Consider the following 7,370-nt stretch of genomic DNA (forward strand, 5'->3'; position numbering starts at 1 on the left):
CGTACAGTACGATCCATAATAAATATCGTACCAAATAGCTTTAACTTATATTTATTCCGTGTGCTGATGTGTATCGTACCGTACGAAAGGTATGTATCGTACAGTACGATAATCAGTAATATCGTACCAACCAGATTTAATTCATCCCAATCTGTTGCTGACATGTATCGTATCGTACGAAGAAGAAATATCGTATAATACGATAAGCAATAATGTCGGATGCATATCGTACAGTACGATGTATGTCGTACCGTACGATCAACAGAGCCGAAATCTGCTTGTTGGTGGACGGTGTGTAGATTAAGATGTATCGTACTGTACGATATGTGTATCGTACAGTAAGATAAACAGTCAAGGCAGAGTTTTTTGTGTGGTGAGTGTGTGATGATCAGGAGCAGCCCTATTAAAATTTTTTTTTTTTTGTTGTTGTTTTTTTTTTTTAAATTAAACACAAGAAAAAAAGAAAGATACTTAATGCAAGTACAAAACAAAAGGAATGCATATAACAAACTATAACAAGCACAACAGCAAGTATAATAAACTTCTCCTCCTTTGTGTGTGCATGGTTGCTCTTACTCTTATGCATTTTGTGGCCAGACTCAAGAAAATAAAAATACAATAAATAGAAAAATACAATATCTGACTCATACTCCTAATCTATCCATTCTTGAGTCTTCCTTTCGTCCCGAGTCACTTGTAATCTTCCTGAAATGTTAGTACTCAAGGACAATAGCAAATAAAATAATATCCAATAAAAAGTTGTTTCAAAACAAACATTATTTGGCATCATCAAAATCTCAAACTCGGGGTCATGGGTTGCAACAGTTAGTGCTCTTATTTGGAATATTAGAGGTGTTGGGGGTAAAGACCCGGTTATTAGAGTTAAAAATATTCGTAGTATTCACAATATTCAAATTCTGGTTTTACATGAACCCCTTATTTCTAGAGATAAAATTGATAATACTGCTGTTTGTTTGGGGTTTTTCTTCTAATTTTGCAAACTGTTCTAACAAAATTTGGATATTGTGGAAAAATGATTTTAAGTTAACTATTACTGATGATTTTCAGCAAGTTGTTAATGTTCACATTGAATTTTATAGTTTTATTTGCAATGTCTCTTTTGTTTATGCTTCTTCTATTAGAGTTGGCCGTCTTGCTTTATGGGATCAGTTATTGTATTTATCGGATATTTCTACTATACCGTAGTTTGTGGGTGGGGATTTTAATACTATTTGTAATACTAATGAGAGAAGAGGGGGTCGCTCTCCTAACATAAATTCTATGGAAGATTTCAATTCAATGATTAGTGATTGCAATTTATATGATATTGATTTTTTTGGTAGTGCTTTTACTTGGAGTAGAGCTAATTTATGGCAGACTGGATAGGATATTATTTAATAATGATTGGTTAGTGAAATTTCCTTTGACTCATGTTGAACACCTGAGTAGAACTTCTTCTGATCATGTGCCTTAACTTTTGATTATTAATGCTAATAGACTTCATGTGCAATCTGCTTTTTTATTTCAGAATATGTGGTTGTCTCATAAGGATTTCAATAATGCCATTTAGTTTAATTGGTCGGCGCCTATTGCGCCTAACAATAACATCTATGGTATGCATAGGCTTTGGGCTAAATTGAGTAGATTGAAACAAGTGTTGACGTGGTGGAATAAAAATATTTTTAAAAATATTTTTTCTAACATCAAAGAGGCTGAAAAGGAGGTGATTGATTTAGAGAAGGAGTATATGGAAAATCCAATTTTTGAAAATATGTCTGCTTTGAATGAGGCTAAAACTAAGCTTGGTTTATTGCATGACCAAGAGGAAATCTATTATAAACAAAAAGCTGCTTCTAAGTTGATCGTTGAGGGTGATAGAAATATGAAATTTTTTCATGCTTTGACTAATAAGAAAAAAGCGAGAAATCATATTTTTAAAATAGTGGATGGGGAAGGGGTTACTATTGAGAATGAGGAAGACATTTTTATTTCTGGGGTTGATCATTTCAAGAATATTTTTAATAAGTCTATTAATACTACTCCTATATCTAACCCTTTTATTGTTCCTCATTGTATCAATGATTGTGATAATCAAATGTTGGTGAATAGTCCTTCTGAAGAGGAATTTTGGAATACTATTAAGGATATGAATAGTGATTCCACTGCGGGTCCTGATGGCTTTACCATTAAATTTTTTGTGAAGTCTTGGGATATTATCAAGCATGATGTAGTAGATGCTGTTAAAGATTTCTTTACTGGTAGCTCTTATATGAAATTCTTCTCTGCTACTAATATTGTGTTAATTCCCAAAAAGGAGGTGGCTAACAATTGGAATGATTTCCTTCCTATAAGCCTTTGCTCTTTTTTTAATGACCTTTATTCTAAATTTATTGCTTCTAAGCTTGTTAATATTTTGTCTAGAATAGTTTCTGTCAATCAAACATGTTTTGTGAAAGGAAGGAGTATCTTTGATAATATTCTTCTTGCTTAGGAAATTACTCATGATATCAATTCCAATGTTAAGGGTGGTAATATTATTTTTAAACTTGATATTACAAAAGCTTATGATAATTTGAATTGGAATTTCCTGTTAAGAGAGTTGCTATTTTGCATGTTTTACATTCTTGCAACTTGTATTATTTTGATGATTTATATTATTATTGTTTTACATATATCTCCTAACACTATTTGGAACATTTATTTCTTGCTCTAGTGTGTACTAACATTTCAAGAAAATCAACTCCAAGATATTGAAGACTTGTAATCAAATTCAACAAATTTTCATAAGTTTTGATATGAGAGGGAGTGATTGTAATTGAGTGAAAAATTATAAACTGCACACTTAGGGAAATTTTTTTATTGATCATATAGGACAAACTTAGTTCGTACGGGACGATCATATCAATTACCCCTAAGGAGAGCAATGGTACAGAATTGAATACTTGCAATTTTTGGGCAATTTTTCTTATCTTTTGTATAAATAGTTCAAACTTGACTGCCACCCAATCTTTTTGCTATTTGATCTTCGTGCCTATTTAAAGAAAAGTCAAGGAGAGAGTGTGAGAGAGCATTCAAAGGAGAATTCCTATCACTAGAGCGTGAAGGCTTCACTTGGTGTTTAAAGGTAAGAATCTGTACTTGTGAATTCGGATTACTTCACTCTTTTCCTTATTCCTTCTAGATTTCTTGTGAGAAGATCTGTCAAGGAGATCCGGTTCTCTGCCGACACTTGGAGAGTGTGAACATCTGAAGGGTTCTCTGCCCACACTAGGAGAGTGTGAAAGGACGAAGGGTTCTCTGCCCACACTAGGAGAGTGTGAAAGGATGAAGGGTTCTCTGCCCACACTAGGAGAGTGTGAAAGGACGGACGGTTCTCTGCCAACACTGGGGATTATGTAAAAGGACTACGGTTCTCTACCACATCGGGTAGTGGTGAAAAGAGTGTTTGTAAAGGCTTCTCCGCCTTGCTGTGGGTGCAAAAGGAGAGACACTATCGGTATTAGCGCAATACTCAAAGGGTGCCTCTGGGGAGTGGATGTAGGTCTGGTTTAGACCGAACCACTATAAATCTTGTGTCTTTTACTTTACTATTTTTTTCGCATTTTTCTTTTGTTTGAAAAACTCTGTGGTTGAAAAACTTTTCTATAAAAAATTTCATTAAAAAATTTCATTTCGGTTCAACAAAACTTCAAAGAGGGTTAAGTTTTTAAAAAAACCAATTCACCCCCCCTCTTAGTAGCCTTGGGACATTAACTTAGGTCTAACAACCTATTCACTAGATTCAACATTTCCTTTATAATATTTTATCTTTATTTGGTTTCAATCAAACTTTTATTCAATTGATTAGAAATAGTATTGAGAATTGTTGCTTTTTTGTTATTATTAATGGTAGTAAACATGTTTTTTTTAAGTCCTCACAAGGTTTGAGACAAGGTGATCCTTTGTCTCCTACTTTGTTCATTATTTCTATGGATTATCTTTTTAGGGGTTTGGAGGAGTTATACAAAAGACGTAATTCCATGTTCTATCATACTATGGGTGGTATTCTGATTACCCACCTTAGTTTTGCTGACAATTTTATTATTTTCGTTAATGGTTCGGTCAACAACATTAAAGTGTTAGTTCATTTTTTAAGTAATTTTCAAAGTTTAAGTTGTTTGGAGATTAATAAAGAGAAGAATAGTTTTTTGGTGTCTAAAGGTGTGAGTCAAAGTAAATTCAATATTATTAAACGCATTTGTGGTTTTAATTGTATTCCTTTGACAATCAAGTATTTGGGTACTCCTATTTTTAAAGGGAGGAAGAGAAGTCATATTTTTGAAGAGTTATTTACTATTTTTCAAAAGAATATTACCAAGTGGAATTCTAATTTCTTATCTTTTGGTGGTAGACTTGTTCTCATTAAAAGCGTATTAAATTCGATTCCTATCTACATTTTTCATACTTTGAATCCTACTGGGTCTATTTGTTTGAGAATGGAAAGGATGATTAAAAAGTTTTTTTGGGGTGCAAAAAATAATAGTAGTTGCATCTATTGGTATACTTGGAACAAAATGTGTAGGGTTCTTAATGAAGGTGATTTGGTTTGCAAAAGCTTAATGGACACTGCTAGAGCTTTTTCATACAAACTTTGGTTTACTTTTAGATCTACTATTAGTTTGTGGGATCAATTCATGAATGCTAAATACTGCAAAGGTTTGCATGCTTCTGCTTGTACATATAAAAAAACTGACTCTAAGGTTTGGAAGAGACTCTGTAACATCAAATGGGAAGCTGAATATTTTATTCAATGGAGTTTGGGAAAAGGGGACATTTCCTTCTAGCAAGATAATTGGTTAGGGTGTGGATCCATTGATAACCTTTTAAATACTTTTACTATTCTGAAAACTAAGGTTCACGAGTTTTTTTATAATGATATTTGGAATGTTGATAAATTGAGAGAGTATTTACCTTTAAACTTAATTAGCTTGATTGTTGAGATCCCCTTACAATTACATTGCAATGATAACATTTTATTTAAGTCATCTCATTTTGGTAGTTTTAGTCTTAAAATTGCTTGGGAAAATTTTCACATCAAGAATAGCAAATTGATAATTTACTCTGTTGTTTGGCACAATAACATTCCCCTATCCTATTCCATACTTGTGTGAAGATGTATGAAAGGTTTTATTCCAGTTGACACTTATGAGAAAAGTTTTACTATAACGTCTAAATGTTAGTGATGCTTCAATATTGAGAATTTGGTTCACGTTTTCATGAATGTTACTATTGCTAAAAAAGTTTGGAGTTTTTTCTTTGACATTGCTCATAAAGGTAACCTGTTTCAGCATGATAGTATTAATTCTATTCTTGATTCTTGGATGTCCAATTCCAAAGGTCATATCTCTAATTTATTACCTGTTATTATTTTTTGGTATCTTTGGAGAGCCAGAAATGAAGCCAATCATAAAGATATTCAAATGGATTCCATGCAAATTATTGCAAATATTAAATACAAAATTTCTCAGCTTCAAGCCTATAACATGATTTCTGGAAAAAATTTTAAAACCTGTGCTCAGCTGGCTCTTCATTTTGGTATTTATATGTAGTCTGATATGCCCCTCAAAGTTGATAGAATTGTTAGGTGGTTGAAACCTGTCACTTCTTTTTTTAAGTTGAACTCGTATGATTCTGTTGGTAATATTGCGGCTGGTATGGGTGGGATTATTCGTAATCAAAATGGTGATGTTATTATTGCTTATGCTGCTCCTCTTAACCACTGTAAAGTTATTTTTGCTGAATTCATGGGCTTATCTTATGGTCTTATTTTATGCCATAGATATGGCATTATGAATGTGGCCATCGAGGTGGATGCTTTAAACTTAATTCAGTTTATTCAAAAAGAGAATGTGGATCATCCTGACCTGTTTTATATTATCAGAAGAATTAATCAGGTGCTTGCTAACCTGAGTTATACCATATCTCATATTTATCGGGAGGGAAATGCGTGTGCTTATTGGTTGTTCAAGTTGGGTTGCCTTATTAATGCTATTAAGGAGTTTGAGGAGCCTAATTTGCCTTATTTTCTGAGAGGTTCAGTTAGGCTAGATAAATTGGGTTTACCTTATATTCGTTCGGGCTAATGTTTATTTTTTTTTTCTTTTTGTTGTTTGAGGCCTTGTTCTACTAATCTGGTTTCTATGTTTAGTCGGTTGTTTTTCTTTGACTGGGAGTTATCTTCCGTGTTGTTTGGCTATTGCTCCAAGTTGGTTGGTGTTTTATATGAGGTGTTTTCTGTATCTCTGGGTGATTACCTTTTCAGTTTATATGAGGTGCTGGAGGTAGATCTGGGTGATTCCTCTTATTTGTATTGGTTTTATTGGCTGGGTAAGTCTATGAGGCATTTTTTGTGTATCGGGTTGAAGATTTTGGTCGGGTACAAGAGGTTTAGGATCTGTGAGCCTTTGTTTACCTTGAGGAGTTTATGCATTTTAACTTTCTTTGTTTCTAACTTTTGCTCTTATGTTTGCTGGTGCTGCTGGTTGGTCGTGAGGTACAAGTCTATGGTTTATGTATTTTTGGGGCTTTATTTTGCTGGATCTACTTCGTGGAAATCGGGTATGTTTTTATCTGAGGCTTGTTTTTTAGTTTCTATTTTGCTTGTGTATTTTTTGTAGGTTATCTTTAACTTGGAAGGATTTTTTGGCCAAAAAGCTTGTGCTGATTGTTTTATTCTTGAGCTTTTTGTTTTTTGGGCGCTTCCTTCGTGCAGCCTTAGAATGTATCTAGGGTATTATATTTTTATTATTAGATGGGGTTCATCGGCCCTTTGCTTTTTATTTTCTTTGAATGATTGTAGCTCTTCAAGCATTAGTGGGCTGATTTACCCCTTAAGGACTAGTAATTTTTGATTTATATTAATGCGTAGGCCCCTTTGTGGGTTTCAACTATATATATAAAAAAACTATACAATCACATCCTCCATAGTATTGCTGTACATTTTTTCCTCTTCTTTGTTTTTGTTTCCTTAATTGTTTTGTTGAGTGCAGTTTTCTACATCAAGTTAGGTATTAGAGCTCACGAGTCTAGGAATAATAAACAATGGAGGAAGGGAACCCTCACACTATAGAAAATTATCTGATTTTCAATAGAATTTTTTGCCTAAATTGACAAATGTTTGTCGAAAAATACATTTTTGACAAATTTCCAACGAAAACATTTTTGCCGATAAATCGTGCGTAGGAAAATAATCACCGTGAAAATAATTCGACAGAATTTTTTGAAAAAAAAAATATCATAACCGACGGTATAAATTCGGTCGAGATTTTACTTATCCGGTGGAATCAATGACGAAATTTTAGCCAGAAATCCTATTGCTAATTTTAAAAAAA

This window comes from Dendrobium catenatum, unplaced genomic scaffold (genome assembly GCF_001605985.2).
Source record: "Dendrobium catenatum unplaced genomic scaffold, ASM160598v2 fragScaff_scaffold_1495, whole genome shotgun sequence".
NCBI classification, from domain to species: domain Eukaryota; kingdom Viridiplantae; phylum Streptophyta; class Magnoliopsida; order Asparagales; family Orchidaceae; genus Dendrobium; species Dendrobium catenatum.